Source organism: Anastrepha ludens, chromosome 5 (assembly GCF_028408465.1).
Source record: "Anastrepha ludens isolate Willacy chromosome 5, idAnaLude1.1, whole genome shotgun sequence".
NCBI lineage: Eukaryota > Metazoa > Arthropoda > Insecta > Diptera > Tephritidae > Anastrepha > Anastrepha ludens.
In genome coordinates, this window is record NC_071501.1 from 106440553 (window position 1) to 106459679 (window position 19127).

General features: G+C 32.5%; 1 protein-coding gene across 2 annotated transcripts in view; it reads left to right on the top strand.

The window, feature by feature from the left end:
• Positions 1-19127, top strand: part of LOC128862952 (bone morphogenetic protein receptor type-1B) — a 95447-nt gene that overhangs the window by 32145 nt on the left and 44175 nt on the right. The window lies entirely within an intron of this gene.

The following is a 19127-nucleotide window of genomic DNA, read 5'->3' on the forward strand; positions in this document are numbered from 1 at the left end:
TTGGACATTAAACCCGAAGCGTTGTTAATTACGTGAACGATAGATCAGTACAATTTGATTTTATTTCTAACAAAAAACGGAACTTATTTGAAGTATGCTTCAAAATCAAGTTGGGTTTAATTAACATTACTCACAATAAGGTTCCTACTGGGGAATAGTCAAATAATGTTAGGGCTGTTTCTAGTGATTAATAAAACAAATACCGGTACCGACGCGTTGCTAATTAGTTGACCGGAGCTGTATGCAATTAATGTAAATTTTGCACTAAGGCAAAATATTCCTAATTTTAAAACAAAAAAAGTTTTTATTTACATTTTTTTCGAATATTAATTTGTGAGAAATTTTAAAAACCTTTTTTAACTTAGTTTTTTTAAAATTTAAAATTTTTTAATTTTAATTCAAGAAATACTTATAAATTAAAAATAATAAAATAAAAATAAAAATAAGAAAATAAAGGAGAAAATAAAAATTAAAAATAAATAAAAGTAAAAAAAAAAAAGTTTAACTTCGAAATGTTTTTTGTGTTTAATTTTATATTAAAAATGAATCCAAAATTCTAAAATGTTTTTTAAGTGGAATATAAAATTTTTGTTTTTAATATTAATAAATGTTTTTAATTTTAAGTAAGTTTTTTTTTTAATTTTAAGTAATTTTTTTTAAATTTTTTTAAATTAAAAAAAAAAAACAGTTTAAATAAATTTTACATCAAATTTTTCTTTAACATTTTTTTGAAGTTTTTTTTTGTAATTTTTTAAATTTAAAAATAATTTAAATTTCAAAAAATATCTATGTATATTTGCTTGTTTTTAATTTTATATATATCTAAGTATGTTAAATAATTTCTTACAGTAAAATGCAAAATTCAATTAAATTAATTCTCCTCTCTCTTTTCTTTTCTTTCTAGGTAAGTCCAAAAGAGGTCATAAAAATACCTTTAAAATATCTCCATGTAAGTTTTTCTTAAAATACATTTGTTTCTTGCCGCTGGTCTGGCATGACTGCGCAAATAAAGCAAAACCAAATACGTCACACAACAATTAAAATAAATTTCAACCTCGTCAACGGGGCGCATCTACATCATCAACAGACAAAGTAACGTTTGAAAGCTTGCTGCTGACCTGCTGGGTGGTCGAATGCTGCCTTCAGCTCAGTACTCCTGCTACATTCGCTCACTCACTCATATGTTGTACGGATGCTATGCATTTTAATTAAGATTTTCAATTAAAATTTCTTTTAATTCTTGAAAATTTTTATTTATCATTCACAAAACCGTCAATGTGAATTTTCCCTCAATTGTGCTGCTGATTGGCTGAAATCGACGTAATTACTAAACATTTGTTTCATATTCATTTGCAATTAACGAATGTAAAAGGTGGCTGGGTGGGATGGTGTCACGGGAAGTTGACTTTTATCTTCTTCATATTGTTGTACGTGCATTGTATCATCGACATGCTACATATGGGAGTGTGTGCGTGTATGTGTGTGTTAGTGCATGGCATGTGCGGTTGACTTTTGAATAGAGACAATTTCGCATGCAATTAGTAGATCCGGGCGGGCCTGGTATGGCACATCGCATTGCGCAGAACCTACACTTTCGCAAAGAATGGCGGGTGGAGAAGAGAGGTGAAAAAGCCTATAATCAGGCTATTTTAATTAAAATTTATTGAATAGTCGGTTGCGTACATTGGCTGGCTGGCTCCGCATATTAGATTGAGGTCAATGCGGGATTTACGTTAATTAATCTCTTTGTAATATAAAATTGATTGAGGGAAATGTTTTGTTGCGGGAAAATTTGAACGTGGGCGAAGGAGGGAATAATTTGCATTTAAAATGTAAAATATTGTTTGTTTTTGGTTTTGTTTTAAAGATGTCGTTCGCATATTTGCTTGATGAGTAGTAGATTAAAGATGAAAGGAAAAATGTTTTTGGATGAGTTTTAGTAGTAATTTTTTTCAAATACGAATAAACTAAATGTGATGCCTATGTGATTGCTTAGCTCGTTGAAAAAGAAAAGAAATAAAAGATGACTCACTTAAAAATAGATAAATCAGTTATTATTCGTCCTAAATACTTTGAAAAAGCTATCATTTATATGGCAATAACATTTCGGCGTGTCCTGTGAATCCAATTCATATAAAGCCTCACTTCCTAGTACACCCTTAGGTGAACCGTATACCTGAAAGACCATTTTGCACTGACCCAAATAAATAGGGAGTAGTTTAATTGTATATACAAAACTGAAAAAAATTTGTGGAAAATTTACGAAGGAAACGAAGAATTTCATGTAACGAAGGAATAAATGTTTGTTGTCATTCAAATTATTTTGACACCTTTCATTCATACTTTTTTTCATTATATACTTCTAATTCCTATAAATTTATGGCCTTTTTAATTAGTTACACTTCCAGTTACGGACCCTGTAACACAACATTGGCGGAAGCAAGGCCTTGACTATGGCCTTGAGATGGTCAAGAAACGTATTTTGACCCACTCGCGGGCAATGGCTTTTCTCAGCGCCTCAAAACTAAAATCTTTTAGTTCGGCCCTTGCTCTTCAAAAAGGCCCAAAGAATCCGTTGGATTTACGCCTAGTGAATTGATTTGAGAGCCATTGTGTGGGCGTTATGAAGTTTGAAACGTTGTTTTTTAATCATTCTTAGTTCACTCGAGCTTTGTGAGACGATGCCGAGACCTGTCCGAGAAACGTCCATGGTCTGCCACCGAAATGTTTGCCTGCCCACGGCTTCAAAGCAACCTCCAAAATACTTTCCCGATAATAACTCGCATTTACCTTGACGCAAGGCTCGATGAAAACGATTGGATAGCGCCCATCTGCGGTAGCAGCGGCCCAAACCTTTAACTGTGGCGGGTGCCTGTTTTACTTTAAGGTGCTCGAACAATCGCTGGTTGTGATTTTTCACCCAAATATAATGCAATCACACTATTACGTTTGGAATCCATTACTGATTTTCTTTTTTCGCGTTTAGTCTCTGCAAAATGCTTCCGCGCGCTTGTAAATAATACTCTGGACTGTAATTTAGCTAACTAACAGACAGCTGATGCCCGTGCATCAGCTTCGCTAGCGGTCTGAAGTTGGTTACACTTCGAGTGCCCGACCCTGTAGTTCTGTAGAGCTGCCTTACGCCGATTCTTGAAGTTCCTCACTCTTTTGTTATACATCTAATAATATTTTGTTCTTCATTCAATTTTGTTTTTGAACAACTTTTTTTCTAAATAAAAAAAATATCTCAGATTTGTGTGATCGAAATCTTTATTTTGGGCTTTACGCTCCCATTACTTGTCTGTTTGTATGCGACAGCTGTCTAATCCACAAGTGTCAAATATTCTTCATACACAACGCCACTTGCAAAAATTACAAATCTTCCGATGGGGTGATTAATTTTGTGCCACCTTGTAGGTGACTGCCATTCTTTCGCACGCGGTTGTGTAAATGAACCTCATTATTTCTCACCTCATTACCCCGTAGTTACTCATTATTAGATGCTATAAAAATAAAAAATACAAAATAATATTTAACGTAAAAAACCTACGAACTTTAGTATACATTTTCGCATCATTAAAACGACTCGCTGGTTGTCGGCGGGCATATAAAAAGACGACGACAAGCTCCTTTTGTTATCGAAAAGGGGGGCTCAAATAAGAAAAGCAAAGAACCAAATCAATTATACATGACTTTATTAAGGAAAAATCACCAATTTGTAAAATCGTTTATGGACAGCCATTAAAATCGAATGTGTGGCATGTTTGAGTAAAGAGATACGCGGCGGCTTGCACACATAGGCGTAGTACACCGATGCCGATACTCCTCGCTAAATAGAAATGTACATTCATACTTGTAAAACTAACTTGGCATGCGACTATAAATTAAAATTGCCATATTTGTGTAGGACAAGTTTGCGATCACCACCGCACTGGCAAAGTGCTTAGGTGTTTCACATCGCAAGAGCTCAAACTATGTACGCACACACACACACACATATGTGAGTGAGTTGAGCGGATGCGCGCGATCGCGGTAGGCGCGGTAGGGGCGGTGCGGCCTTTGAGCGCTTGAACGCTTAGCAATGCTGTGCGAAATCGCGTTGACATGCCCGAGCATTCATCTGCTGCTGATTGATCTGTGAGAATGCAATCACCGATAATGTTTTTGCGCGTAATGTACAAAAACAAATACTGTTTTGTGATCGCGTTAATGATCGCGCAGAGATTCCAATACTCGTATTAAACGCGATAATGAGAAATCAGACAAATGAGCTAAGTGGGTTTTTGTTCCTTTTTTTATTTTTATTATTATTTTTTTTTCATTCCGCCTATTAAATGCTGCAAATATTCGCAAAACTACTTAAATAGGAAAAAGTCATTTTACTCATAATAAATACTTTAAAATTGAGTTGCAAATATTTCTTAGAAATACTCGGCATGTATGGCATCAGCAGTTTGTATATAGCGCATGGGTGTGTGTGTGTGTGTGTGAGCGCGTATTTCAAATAGCTGCGCGCAAATGGTGCTACAACATTCATTCATAATTTTGCGTACATATTATGTTGCTATTGTTGTTGTCGTATTAAAAATTGTGTTTTTTACTTTTATGGTTCGTATTTTTATTTCAACTATTAACTCGAACAACTCGGAATTAAATAGTTATTTTCACTTGTTCAACTTGTTGCGTGCTGAAATGTAAAATGTTCCCTCGCGTGTGTGTGTGTGTGTGTATGTTTTTTATGGTAGTGTGCGCAAAGAAAAGGCGATAACTTCGAAACTAGTTTACCTTGTCAGTTCAAATGTTTGTTTGATCATGTAAAAAAACCAACTTACTTACATTCATCCATTCAAGCAAAGCCAACTAACGCTTAAAGATACTTTGGCTGCTCTACAAAACAGGAAAAATTATAATCGTAAAACCAGCAATCGTTGAGTGAAACCATGTTGGCTTTTCATTAATTTACATGCATTTTGGTGTGCGTTTTTCATTTGTTATTCATTGTAAATATATGTACATACGTATGTATGTAATATATGTATGTATATGTATATGTCGATTACTTTGTTACTGCAAGTGTTTCTATGCAAATGCTTCTGAAATGGTTGTAAATGCAAAAAGGAATAATAATAATAATAATAATATAGTAACAGTAAAATTATATATAGTATAAAAATAATAAAATAAGCTTTGACAGGCATAAAAAATAAATAGGTAAACAAATACAAAAAAGTCAAAATGGTAAAAAACAAAACTAAATAAAAATAAGCACAAAAAATTAAGAAAACATTACATTCAAATAAAAAAAAAAAATAAAGAACTAACAAAAACAAAATATTTCTAAAAACTCAAAATAATAAAACCCCCTGCATTCCTGGTACAGCGGATTTCTGTAAGACCAAGGATATCAACTTAAATAAATCCTTCGTCACAGTATTTCCTTCCAAAGAGGAATGGGATAACGGGCTTATTGTTAGAGAAAATGATATAAACATCTATACAGATGGCTCAAAACTAGACAACAGAGTAGGTGGAGGGGTTTACTCCGATCAACTCAAGAGTTTGCCAATCATTTCGTCTACCTGATCATTACAGTGTATTTTAGGCGGAAGTCACTGCCATAAAAGAGGGACTTACGGTAATAAAAAGGGAATGATGTCTTCATATACTAGGACAGTCGAGCAGCAATAAAAGCGCTAGAATCTAAAACACACTCGTCAAAAACAGTCATAGAATGTTTTAAACTTCGAAATGACGTATCTAAGTACTACAAAATACACCTTATTTGGGTGCCAGGCCACAGAAATATAGCAGGGAACTGCAAGGCGGATAAACTTGCTCGAACCGGTACAACGCTTGACCTCCAAGTGGATAAGACAGTACATAAACTACTTATAGATAGGGAAACCATCAACAAGGTAAATACAAGTTGGCAAAACCTCACAACATGCGAACTGAGCAGACAGACATGACCGAAATGGAACAGCGGTCGATCAAAAAGCTTATTGAAATTTAATAGAGAAGCTATAAGAAAAATGAATGGGATATTAATTAGGCATTGTTTAATATGCAGCCTCGCTAGAAGGTTAGGACTCCCGTACTTCGATTTCTGTAGAAGCTGTCTTATTATACAGAAGAAAAGGAAACAGTCACCTTTTGTGTGAGTGTGAAAGATTAGCTATGAGGAGGCCGCACACTCTGGATACGGCATTTTTAACTGATGTAGCGGACATAGCGCATCTAAAACTAACGAAACTTTGCTCGTTTATCAAAGCTACTGGATGGTTTGAAAAAGAACCCATAGGATAAGGATAAGCTCTTTTGGCATTACAAAGGACCTACGAAAGGTCTAAGTGTGTCGTTGCGACTGCCACCCTACCTACCTAAATAATCAAATAACTAAAGAAAAAATAAACAAACAAAAAAAAAATTAAGTAATAGATTTGAAAAAAAAAACAATACACGTAAATTAAAAAGAAAAAAGAACACAGACATACAAATAAAGCACAAAGAAAAAAATAAATGGCAAAAAATGAAAAATAAGAGGCAAAACGTAAAAAAATAATATAAGTAAATGAGAAAAATTTTAAAATATGTGTGTAATAAATAATAAGTAATAGATTTGAAAAATAAATTCAAATATAAAATGAAGAAAAAAGAAAAAAACAATAAAACAAAAAAAAAAAACAATTAAGCCTTTAGCCTTCCAATGAAGTCTGAAGGTGCCTCTGGTGTTAGAGGGTCAAAGACAATTATATCGGAATACGAAAGATATTCTAAGTCATGCTGTTCTGCTCTTCTTTTGATACCGAAGGCCTTCCATTATCTTATCCTGCATCAGACGGCGAGAAATTGAGCTTTCTTCTATTTACTTATTCGTTCTGTCAATGCATCTTTTAAACGTTTCACATAAAGGCCAGTAGCGAGCCAGGAACCTTTGACATCCTCGTTTAGCTCGCCAATCAGTTTATTAATTACTCTTAGCTCCCACATATCCGCAACCACTACCACTGCTACTACTTTACCTTGTTAAACGTACCCAATTGCTTAAGAAAAGTTTGGAACTCGTCCACAAGTCCCGATCTCGTTTTGTGCAACTTTCCAAGGCAGCTCACCGTCTAACATGTTGCTTACTATGAAATGAAATGGTTGAAGTGCCGGTCTGGCACTCCTCAAGTAGCACTAAAACGCCGTTTTGCTTAATCTGGCTCGATGTAGAAATGAAGATTTCGTAAGAGGCCTTAATATTAATATACTGCCTACCAACATAACTGCATGAAGTGCCTCTGCCTCCTGGTAGCCGGTAAATATATGGCATCTTCCAAGCAAGAGGGTGGAGCGACGTTACGGCCAATTTCGATGAGTAGCTCTCTAGCAAAAGCAGGTGATCAGCGTTAATGATTTAAGTAAATATATTAGCTGCACTTTGCGCTGATCTCTCAGAAGCTCTTAATTTTTATTTTATTTTAACAAAACTGCTTATAATCTTTCCATAGTTGAATGTACATCAGCTCAATTGCCTTCTTCTTATTACATAACCGTAGATCGTCAGCTTGACCTATCAATGATCGTAATTGAAAGTGTGCTGTAAGCTGGCGGCAAAGTCCACTTCACTAATAACTTCCAGTTAACTATGACAATTAGAATTTTAAGTACTGCAATTAGCAACTGATGACAAGTTCAATTCATTACACTGATCGTAAAGCAAATTTTTTTACGATCAGTGGAATTGTTGGAAATTACAACCATAAATTCAGAGTATTGCTAGCTCAGCTATAAAAATAATTTACATATGTAAAACAATAATTTCAAACTTTCTTAAAAATCAGAATTTTTAGTTGAATATCTGTATTCCCAAATTATATAAAATTTCTCAAAACTATTGTAATAAAACATTTTATATAAATTTTGTTTTAATATTTCCAACAAATAAAAGACGCACTTTTCAATTATTTTAGTATTCCAGAGAGTATATCAAGCTTGCCATAGAACATCAAATGATTTATATTCCTGTGCTTCCTTGATTATAATTTGAGTTGTTTAACCTTCCAGGTCTGGCGAGACTTTTTCGATTTGGACGCGAATTTAACATATTTCTGTTATATCTAACGACTTGACTTTCTAGATAACTTTTTAAGATATAATTTTCTATCGATTTATGGATATAACCTTGATTTTATCGAACAGGACGAAAAAAGGCCAGACCTGGGTGCCCAACCGAAGGTTTTAAAAAAGGTGTTCCGGCACCTACGGCTTGCTCGGCGATTCCAGTATCACGCAGCTCCTGTAATACCTTACCGCGGCTTACGCCAGGTATGGGTGATCCAATCCCACTTGTGGCGCTGTACTTCGCGGTGAATGGGTGTTTGTTTAGTAGCAGCCCAAAGGTCAGTGTTGCTTATGTCGTTGTGCCAGAGTGTTCCCATGATATCTTGCGAAGACAACGATTGAAGAAGGATTGCAACGCTTGCAGAACACTTGCAGAGTTAGGTTCCACGTTTCTCATTAATATTTCGTCACAGTTTCACGAATTTCGGTACTGATCTTACCAATGGCAACTTGGGTTTCATTTTGCATTTGCTCAATCGTCTCTGGATGGTTGGCGTAACATGACGCCGCATTAAAGATAGGGACTATCGGGACTTCGGTTGATTATTTGATTTTTAAAACTGTATCCTAATATTTTACAACTTTCCTCCAGTAAGATGCGCACAACTTTTTTAATGTCTAACCAGTCATAAGTGATTTTGAGTGATGGAAATCTTTATGTTGACTTTTACGCGCTACATTACTTGTTTGTTTGTATGTCTCAGCTGTTTCGGTCACAAGTGTCAAATTATCTTGATGCACGACACCATTTGCAAAATTTATAAATCTTCCGATAGGGTGATTAATTTTGCACCACTTTGTATTTTTTTAAATTTTATTTAGACCTCTTTGCTGTAAAATGTCTCATATTTTTTTGTTATGTTTTCTTTTTAATTAAAACATTTACCCATTTCAAATATTTGCTTTTGATAAAATAATCAGAGAAGTATCAATTTTATGCAAATTATGTACTATAAATTAATTCTGTTTTAATGGAAAAATTTGATTTTTATACTAACATTTTTGATATTTTAATTTTATTTTTTGCTCATTTTTAAGACTTTTCACGAATTTCCTCGCATTTTTATTTATTTGCTTGTTTTGAAAAATAAAAAAAATTAAATTTTAAATTTTTTTTTAAATTTTTAATTTGAAAAATAAAAAAAATTTAATTTTTAATTTTTTTTTAAGTTCTCTTTTGACTTATGATAAATATTTGTGTGTTTTGAAATTTGTTCTTAAACATTTACTTCTCATGTAATTTATACTTATATAACTTTAAATTATTTTTTCCCGAATTTTCTCAAAAGCTGGTTTATTTGCTTTTTTTTGAAAATTAAATTTTTGTTTATTTTTTTTAATTGATATTTGTTATTAAACATTTACTTCTCATATAATTTGATTTATTTTTATATAATTTTAAATTACTTTTCCCCGAATTTTCTCAGAAGTTCATTTATTTGCTTTTTTTTGAAAATTAAAAAAGAATAATATTTAAATTGAAAATTTTTTTAAGCATTTAATTCTCATATAATTAATTGTTATATAACTTTAAAGAATTTTTTTTTCGAATTTTTTTAAAAGTTTGTTCATTTGCTTTTTTTGAAAATTATAATTTTTTTATTTTAATTGAAATTCTTTACTTTATTACTTTTCAAATACTTTATTTCTATAGTATAACTTAAAAAAAAATATTTTAATTGATATTTTTTTATTGAATATTTATATCTCATACAACTTATTTTTATATAACTTTAAACAATTTTATTCCGAATTTTTTTAAAAGTTTGTTTATTTACTTTTTTTTGAAAATTATTTTTTTTATTTTAATTGAAATTTTTTATAAAACATTTACTTCAATAATTTATTTTTATGTAACATAAATTATTTTTTCCGAATTTTCTCAAAAGTTTTTTTTTCCGTTTTTTTGAAAATAAACTTTTTTTATTTTAATTGAAATTTTGTATTAAATATTTACTTCTCATATAATTTATTTTTGTATAACTTTAAATTATTTTTCTCCGAATTTTCTCAAAAGTTTATTTATTTGTTTTGTTGGAAATTAAAAAAATTAAATTTTTTTTAATTGCAATTTTTATTAAATATTTACTTCTCATATAATTTATTTTTATGTAACTTTAAATTATTGTTTATTCCACATTTTCTCAAAAGTTTGTTTATGTGTTTTTTTTTTAATTAAAGAATTTATTTTTATTTTCATTTAAATTTAAAAATTAAAAACTATTTTTGTTTGAATTCATAATTTAATACATATTAACATATGTTTCTCATATAATTTATTTTCACTTTACTTTAAATTATTTCTTAGGCGAAACGTTAGCCCAAATCATTCACTTGGTAACGCCTTCAGCTAAAATATTGCCTTTGACAAAATATTAATATACATACATACATACATATTTGTGTTTGCATAATATATTTGTGTGATTCTAAAGTAAATTTTCTTGCTTCCCAGAATCCATAAATAACATTGCTTTGAGTCACAAAATCCACATTTTGCACGCCAGTCACACTGGTCACACAAAAATTGTTGACTGTATTTTAAGCAAATGAAACAAAAAAAAAAAAAAAAAAAATCGAGAAAAGAAACTTTAAATTGAAAAAAAAAGATATTTTAAATGGACGCTGGTTTTTAAATCTTTTCATCTTCTTGCTTTAATTAAAAATTATTGCTGGCAGTGTTGAATTTTTCGGTTTGTCGTCATAAATAACCAAATAACGACAAATAAACGAAAAAATTCATAAATAAAATTAGCTACAAAAGGCTGAATATAACAGAGGAAACAATTTGAAATTGTGCACACATAAAAATGTTCGTAATGTTCAGTTTGCTCGTCTATATGTATGACTTTTTATGGCAGAGCATGTAAATTTTTCCAACGTATATATCTTTCTATAGGCACCTTTTTTTGTGCTCTGTATTTTAAAGTGATTTCTTTTTTATTTTAAAATGATTTCTTTTACACACTTGTGCGCTAAATATCTATAATTACTCCATGGGGGCATATAGACCACATGGGCCATAGTAAATCAGGCGCGCGTTATTTTTTCATAACTATGCGATATGCAGAGGAAATATAAAATAAAAAGCATAAATCAAACAGAAAACCGGAGCAAAGAATAAATTAAAAAAAATATATCATTCAGAGTAGTCATAATTATTTATTGATTGTGGGCGTATTCAAAGCGTATTTATTCTCAAAAAATTATTTATTGCCCCATATTTTCCATTAAATCGGAATTTATTGCTTATATTTCCTACAAATAAAATTCACTATAAAATTTATTTTATTGTTGTATTGACAATTATTTCCCATGCGCTTTGCTATTTTGAGTTTTTATGATCAATTTATTTTTACTTATTTTTTTCGCCAATTAATTGCTAATATTTTTATGCTTCCTCTTTCATTTTTATTTGGTTCAATGCACCATTTATTTGTTGCTCAACAAAATATACACTCCTCAATTTCTCCACAAATCGTGAATACTTCCAAGTATAATTATTTATTTATTGTTGTTGCGCATACAAACATATTTACTTGCATATGACTCGCAGCGTGGCACAGCCAAAAATAAAGCAAACGGCTCAGCATGTCGTCCTTTTTCGCGCCCAAAATCATTTACCAGTTCCACCTATGCCACAATTCGCTGGAAGTCAAGTAAAACACTGGCATATACACACATATACACGAACTTATACACATTGAAGTTGAGATATACAGTGGCGGCCACAAAGATTTGAGCACCTGGAAATTACATTTCGAATTTATCTATAAAATTGAAATATTTCTTGAGGAGAAATTTTATGAGCAGCAAAAACCAAAATTTTTACGTCTTCTGAAATTCTCACACTAAACTAGAAAACATTTTAAAAAGAGAAACTGCATTCCCGGTTTGTCTTTCTAATTCAACCCGCGAGCAGCATTCACCGCACTAAAATTCAAACCAATTGAGTTTTAGTATGGATTCTCTGTTTCGACCAAACCTTGCTTTTATCTACTACCGTACCAAACCGTTTGATTCAAGCCAATCCTACTTTTAATAGCCTGCACTGTATTTTTTTAATTCCTCGTAAGTTTGATCGTGTCTGATTGCCTTACCTGTCAGTCCTTATGTTTTCTGTTTGCCTTTTTTTGTCTTGTCAATTCGCTGACCCATAAGGGTGTGGATAAAAAATCGTGTTCACTCCTGTGGCGCAAAACCTGACTTAGATTTGGCATTAGAAACATTTTGACTTATTTTTTTTTTTTTTTTGTGTTTTTTGTTATGTTAGTGTCCAACTTACTGGCATTTGACTTAGGATGAAGTCATACAAACATATACTATTATGTATGTGTATGCATACTCGTATATATGGATGTGCATATCTTTGCATGTATTTGGAGCACTTTGTTGTCGAAAGGAAGCCTTATGCTTGTGAAAAAAAAATTTGTTTTCGCTTTTTATTTCAAAATCTTCTGTTAGCGCAGGCAATTGAAAAATTCGTTTGATAAAAAAAAAAAATAAAACTAAAAAAATTCGTGATCGCTGCAAAGAGCAGATTGTTCGTTGAGTAAGGTTTTCGACTTTTGACTCTAAGTAAGTGTTGAGAACCATCTATTATCATAATACATAGTAATCAGTGATCGCTACTAGAAATTTCCTTGATTTATATGATTTATAAAATATCAGTATTTGACACTCCAATAAAGGACACGCCTCGATGTGGCTTTTAAAAAAATTAGTAAAAATTTAGATTCTTTCAGCTTTCACAATTATTTACAAAATATGGCTCTTCAAAATTATATGTAAAAAAGTACATCATTTAAATGTCCACCATGAGTGCGTCGACAGGTGAAATCCGCCAAATAGTCGATTTATGAATGCCTAGTTGTTGAGAAAGTCGAGAAGTCGATGTTTAAGGTTGTACACTTTGCGCTACAGTGGCAATCTTCTCAATAAAACGTCCATTTTTTGGTCTGCCCGTCCTTTTTCTCTCCTCGACAGAATCAGTTTCTTGAAATTTTTTCAATAATCTTTGAATTGCCGACTTATTCGGACGATTATTTCCACCCAAAAAATCATGAGTTTTGCGATATGTTGTCCTTAAAGATCGACCATTTTTGAAATGAATCTCAATAATTTTAAGGCATTGTTCTATGGTGTAAAATTGTACGTACATCTACTTCACAAATACCAAAGAGGGTATAAATATTTGCCATCTAGGAATTAGCAGTTTTATGGTGTACGGATGGGAAAATTCAGTGCTATTACACCGCACCAAACGAAGTACTCGTATAATGCAAGCCTTTGAAATCACAAAGTTAATATGGCTGATTAATGAAAATTTAATATCAAAAATAATGCCAAGATGCTTAAATTCCTGAAGGGACTGCAAGTTACCTCCTACAGCTTCTCTGTACTGAGTTTTTAATAAATTGCATGATTTTTGAAATTGAAACATGGACGCATTTTTTTAGATTTAATGAAAGATGTGATCTCAAGCACCAGGAATATAATTCATTTAGTTCGGATTGGAGTTGAATCTTATCCGCGTTTTTTAAACGATTGAATAAATCTACAGATCGTTCGCGTATAATGGAAAGTTGGCGAACGAAATGTAAGAACCAATGCCATTTATAAACAGAATAAACAGCAATGGACCCAGAATGCTACCTGGTGCTACGCCAGAAGTGGCGAAAAAAGGCACCGTGCCGATTGAACATCATGAAGTGTAACAACGCGAAATAAGGATTTAAGCCATTGCAGAAAAGTAGAGTGAAGGCCTATGCAAGCGAACTTGGCAATCAGCACCACACAGACCCCGACATACCAAACATATGTCCGCACGACACTAACCACCTTTTCACATGCCCCTTGAAACCCACTCATCTAACACCCCTCTCCCTCTGGACCCAACCTGTCGAAACAGCATGTTTCCTGGGCCTACCTTTAGACGAGCTAGAAGAAAACGACCAGTGATATATACTACACTGACAGGGCTTGTATTACTGCTACAACAACAACAACATCAATACCATACATTTCCATGACAGTCGGTTCCACGTTACCGGAATGATTCGGGTTTTTACCGACCAATGGCTGTCGCCCCAGTAAACTAGCTCTGTCTAGTGCACCGTAGTTTACCATCAACACCGTATGTGAAGCTTTGTCGAAGGCTTTAGAAAAGTCCGTGTAAATGCAATCAACTTGGCACCCATAAGAGAATGCACCACTTTGTAATTATGTTTCAATTTCCAATTATTAAGAACTTAAAATATTTTACTCATTGAGTCTGCATATAAAATTTGAAATATAAATTGACTATTCCAAATTACTCATTTCCGATTTTGTTTTTTTTTTGCGTCCATATTTACTCATGCGTCAAAACGGAAATGCAGTCATAAGTTTCTGATAAATTCCACAAAAATGCGAAATGTCGTAATTTGGTTTACTTAAGGGAAGAAAGAAAATTTCAAGCAACTTAATCATTGCCAACGTGTTGAACATTCGATTTCCATTTTTACATTTTACTCTTTTGCCTTTTCTTTTTTAATTTTTATAAATCTGTAATCTTTATTATTTCAAATATTGGCACAACGGAAAGGTGTTGTTAGCAACACAATAAATGTGTAAAAAAACAAAAACAATAACAACAAGCATTTAATTACATATGTTTGCTTGCCGTATACTTATGTATGAGTTGTACGTGTAACTGATAAGCAGTGCAGTGCAGCCAGAATTGACAAACTTACAGGAATTCTTTGCTCAAACTATACAGAATGCAATGTATGAATTACATATATACATATATATATAACATACATGCATGTGCATATGTTAGCATGATTTATGTGATCATAAAATTAAAAAAAAGAGAAGAGAAAGCAAAAACCTTGACAAGTACCTTTGAAATGCACGATAAACGCACACTCACATGATTGCATACGTACACATACATACAAACATAAATGAACATCTTACAATGCATGTATGTTGTAATATCTGTAACTACCCCGCAGGTATATTTTAAGCATACAGGCAAAATCTGTTAAACATAGCTACGAGTATTCAAGTGCATCGGGCTTCTGCGAGCCGATGTAATAACCTGCCTACCCAGTGAGAAAAAGGCAAGTTCTCTAACACAAAACTGGAAATGTTTTTTTTTATATTCCAGATAGAAAACGTTTATCATTAATCTAAAAGACATAAAATAACTATACGTCATATTTAAATAAATTCCAAAAATATTTGTGCTCCTCTCAAGACACTCACGGGAAGATTTAATTCTGTTTTTTGGCACGTGATATTTTGTCGTAAATTAGAATTTTGGTACATATATTAATTTGTATATTTGGCGCTTACACCCACCCTTCGTTGGGTGTTTGGTTACCTCTTCTAATTTGTGATGCGCATCTTGATGTTTTTTCACAAATGAAAGGATCTACATTTATGCCGCCTCCGAATGGCAGATGCTGTTTTATAAAGAGCTTTTTCATGGTAGAACTACACTCGCAGGTTTTTCATAGCCGAAATGTGACCGATATAAGAAAATTTTTTTCTATTATTTGGTGTTGCATGCACGGATACTTTAAGCAGTGCACTTCCGAATAGTAGTCATGCACCAATCCATTCGGCTACGGCGACTTCCAATAGCCTGGTGGACGTAGAATATTAAAAACTTGAGCTGTGTTGAAAGAGATTCTTAAATGCTTCCGGAATGGCTCTCATTGCCATACAGATTCTGCAGCAGTCTCAGCTTTCTGATTAATATTTCAATAGCCCACTATGTAGTAAGAACTAAGAACATGGGCGAGCTTGGCGATGTCGAGCAGATTGGATACGTTTTTAAGACACATCTCAAGTAAGTCTAACTTTTCTGCAGGCTTACGTCAGCTCTTAGCAATGATTCGGTTTGTGCAGATAGTACAAGCAACTTTCTTCATTTATTATTCTTTTTGGGGTAAGTGTTAGTTACCTTTCAATGAACTCTTTCTGGCTAATTGAAAAGCACATTAATTTGTGAGGATTCTGCGATTTCTTATGTTTGGCACTGCTCTGCTTTAGTATGTATTTCATAGGGAGAAAGAGTAGGTAACTACTTTGATAGCTTTGGTGAGCCAATTTCTCATTGCTATTGTCACCCAAGACAATCATTCTATTGGTGAAACGACTGAAGTGTACAGTTACAAACGAATGATTCTAAACAAACTTTCTTCTCGATATTCATTTTCCAATTTAGATTGTCTGACACCCAAAAACTCGTCTTGTGTCGATAATTACGAAAGGTGGACATTTAGTTTTCGCCTGCGAAAAATACGAACAGCATAAGTTTTGATTTTTAATTCACCAATAAGAAACCAGTAATTAGGAGACAGCTGGTTTTCTTGCAGGGGGCTCGCCATCGATGGAGATGCATTTGAGTATATTAGTACTCTCTCTATATGCATACATACATACATACATTTATGTTCTATGCCAGACTTGAGTTGATAAGAAACTCTGTAAAAATGTAAATATATAAGAAAAAAGCAACACACGTTCTCATTTTCGAGAGGTGCTCTGCCAAAGGCAACAACATATGTTCCGTATTGTTTACATATGTACATACATATTTAAATATGTTTGGCTAAATGTGTTTTGCTGTAGTCTATTTACACACTCATTTACATACACACGCTCAAGAAGTAGACGTAAAGGTGCTTACCCAAAAAAAGCATTTCCCACTTTGACTTGCTGGCAAACGTACGCATGTTTGTATATGCATATGAATTTACATGCATACATACGTGTAGGTGTATGTATTTTTTATGATCAGAGCAGGATAAACTATAAAATTTGTACAAGCTTACTTTATTGAGGTTGTTTGGTGGTAAATCCTCCTGCAATAAATACAAATATGCGTATGTTCATGTGTGTATGTGTGTGTAGAGGCTCAAAGCCAACTTCACTGTAAGTTCATATGCCTTGCCTATTTACATAAGCACTTTATGGGTATGCCGTGTGTAAGCATTGGCTTAATACGTTTTCCTTTCTTTATTAAATACCATAAAACACATTTTTCAGAAGTTAAATACAATTTTAATCTTTTAGAACTCCAATTTTATATCAGTACGTTAAAGGGATTACTGGGTTAAATTTAAATCTTATGCTGGTGCCATTGTCTGTTAAGTTGTTTTTTTATTAAAATACTATATGTTTGGGCACGAAGTAAATAGCTGAAAAACATAACGGCACTGAAATTAGAAAATATACAATATTAAAAACAAAAACAAATATTCGTCTTCATTACTTACTTTTCTCATTGAGCATTCTTCTCAAGATTGCATGCACAAAAAAAAAAGACATAGAATAACATCACATAACATAATAAAATTGTGAAATAAACTACTAAGGCAACACATTACATAACATAACATAGCATAACAGAACATATGTAAAAGAACTGAATGCAGCAAAATGAATTTTAATTAAGTTAAATTAAATATCATGAAATAAATAACTAAAGCCAATCATAACATAACATAGCATAACATAACATAACATAATAGAACTGAACGCCGCAAAATTAATTTAAATTAAGTTACTTCAAATATGTGATATAACTAAACACGTCTAAATTAGTTTTAGTTAAGTTGCAATGCATTAAATATCGTGAAATAAACTAAAGCATAACATAACATGACATAACATAACACAACAGGATACAAGATAACTGAACACAAGTCAATTAATTTTAATTAATTTACATTAAATATCCCACAATAAAGTTTAAAATCAAAACATAGCATAGCGCCACATAACACAACAAAACATAATAACGCAGCAAAATTAATTTTGATTAAGCCACATTAAATATCGTGAAATAAACTAAAGCACAACAGAACATGACATAACATAAGATAACATAACATAACACAACAGGTTACAACATAACTGAACACAACTCAATTAATTTTAATTAATTTACATTAAATATCCCAAATTAAAGTTATAAATCAAAACATAGCATAACGCCACATAACACAATAAAACATAATATAACTGAACAGCAAAATTAATTTTAATTAAGTCACATTAAATATCGTAAAATAAGCTGTAGCAAAACAAAAAAAAAACAATGTTTTCCGCACTTTTCCTGTTCATCCACAAAGTACACATTTCCAACTGATTGCCTGTCTTGTTGTTTGTATACTTGTCTAGCTGTCCAAACATGCATCTAACTGTCTATCTATCCATCCATCCGTCCAACCAACCGAAAGTCTGTCCATCTACGTCTAAACACTGCTTATATGTCAAAACTCCAACGCTATGATGGGCGATAGATATCAACCTTGCCACTGATGCTAACAACTTCCTTGTACAAATTGCTCTATGCAGGCATATGTATGCATGTGTATGTGCGTATACCAACAAATTTGCATAGATATTCATATTTACATGATTGCATAAAATTCTACTTACCAGTCTGGTATTTTCTTATTTTTGTTAAATCATATCCACCACCTTCCCGCATTTTTTGAACTATTGTGCGATAAATGTTTTGCATATTAATTAGTTGAGTATGCGTGTGTGTATGTATGTGTGTTTATCGGTAAATATATCTAGACAAGCTGAGGATGTTTGCATAAGTATTCATTATATTTTTGCCTTTCAGCTATGCTAATGTTTTTTTATGATTCGAATATTTATGCTAAGTATGAGAAGATTGCCGAGATACCAAAATATGCATTCACATAGGTATATGTATACCCGTATGTATGTTGGCATGTGTGAAACTCTATAAGAAGAGAAGAAGGTAGCAAATGTAGGTCCATTTAAATTTAGCATTGGTTATAAAGATTAGTGAAGCTTTTAGGACAAGTTTTTCGTGAGAAGTAAATCTAGAAAGCTGCATTCTTAAAGGGTAAATTGCTTAAGAAAGTCGATGCGCGGGGTATATGTTTTACGTAATTTTCAAGGAAAGAGGAATAGAATGTGAAAAGATCGGAGTTTTCTATTTTTTCGCTTACTTTTATCACAGAAAAAAACACCTCTAGTCG